The following is a 1,471-nucleotide window of genomic DNA, read 5'->3' as shown; positions in this document are numbered from 1 at the left end:
GTGATTTAAATTTTCAGACACATTTGGGAAATAGAATCTGCAGGGAGAGGGAGAAGAAAAACAAATCATGGAAGTTTTAATGAGGAGACTGTCATTTTTCGTAGAGGTGAGAACAGGGCAGGACTCCAATGTACATAAAAAGAAAGGACTTTGTATTTGATAAATGGTCAAGAGGACTTGGTAAGGAAAAGGGACACATTTTATTTTCCATCTTGCCTTGTGCTAAATTGTTCATTCCTTACCTCTAGACTTAAAAAGAGAAAAGTGTTCTGCAAGCCTTAGCTCACTTTGTTTGAGGTCTGATTACTCAAAAGAGAATAAGAAATTAGGTGACATAACTATGAAGTCAACGAAATAGTATTGGCATAGAGACTAATCACAGAAAAGTCTACATTTAGGAAAGTGTTCATTTAAAAATTTTCTATTGTAAAACTGGCTTTGTTAATATACTATTTAAGAAAAGTTTTTTTAAGGGGTAGAATTATTATTTTATTGTCATTAATAATCAGATGGCAGTTGGGTATAGAGTCTTCATAAAAGACTTTTGTAAATTTTAAAAAATCAGAAGTTTTCAACAGCCAAGGGCTGCTTATGTTTTCAGAAAACATAATTAGATTAATTCATTTATGGTGGCTTCAAGTTTTTCCTCATTAGCTCCAGAAAATTCACCCACCTTCTGTCCCTTTTTAAAAAAACTGGAAGGTTGGCATGCATTTGACTTCACACCGAAGGGACATCCTGACAGTCATCCATGTCTACTTCAAGGAACACATCGGAATACTTCTCAGAGAGGGAATGAAAGAAAGGCTTGATCATTGCAAGGCCCAAACCATGTGGCTGAGAAGTTAACTACTAACAGGTTTATCCCCTGCACCATCCAAGGCTTCCTGAAAAGCAGACTTGCTCTCAATCTGCCTCATCGTCTTGGCAGCTGGCGATCTGACAAGCAACCGTAAGAACTGATGAAAGTGGATCCAAAATACAGGATGGAGCTTAAGAAAAGTGTTTTGATTTTCTTTCTCTTTCATAATATTCCTTATATTCTCATAACTTAGAAATATTCAGGATCCCCAAATCAGGAAGCTTCTTGTCATGGCACAGTCATTGCTGATAAATACTTAGTCTTAATAGCTTGCGGCATCCATTCATGGCCCTTTCAGTATGTGCCCATCCACTCATGACTCATTCAATCAGGTGAAGCAAGTGAGTCTGAAATCCACTGGAATGAAGCCACAATGGAAATTCGGTATTTCCACTATGCAGTAATTTCCCTCAGAAATGCAAATAAGGCATGCAGAGGTTGTGTTACAAGCCTGGAAGGAGTTGTGCATTGGTGGGGAGAGAAGAGAATTAAAACGTACGCTCCAAGGAAGGATCAGTTTGTAATCAGTAACATGACAGCTAACATCCCATGGGGGGAGAGAGTAAATGTCTTCCTAACCCTACAGTGCACGGGATTAACAGCTTTGAC

At 38.2% G+C, this 1,471-nt stretch overlaps 1 pseudogene; it reads right to left on the bottom strand.

Moving 5' to 3' along the window:
• Nucleotides 1-610: 610 nt before the first annotated feature.
• On the bottom strand, nt 611-920 carry LOC111145415 (annotated as a pseudogene).
• Between the last annotated feature and the right edge of the window lie 551 nt (nt 921-1,471).

The sequence above is a fragment of the Enhydra lutris genome, unplaced genomic scaffold (genome assembly GCF_002288905.1).
Source record: "Enhydra lutris kenyoni isolate GAN:26980312 unplaced genomic scaffold, ASM228890v2 scaffoldscaffold12, whole genome shotgun sequence".
NCBI classification, from domain to species: domain Eukaryota; kingdom Metazoa; phylum Chordata; class Mammalia; order Carnivora; family Mustelidae; genus Enhydra; species Enhydra lutris.
Note: the sequence above shows the minus strand (reverse complement) of the source record. Positions and strands in the feature narration are given on the sequence as shown.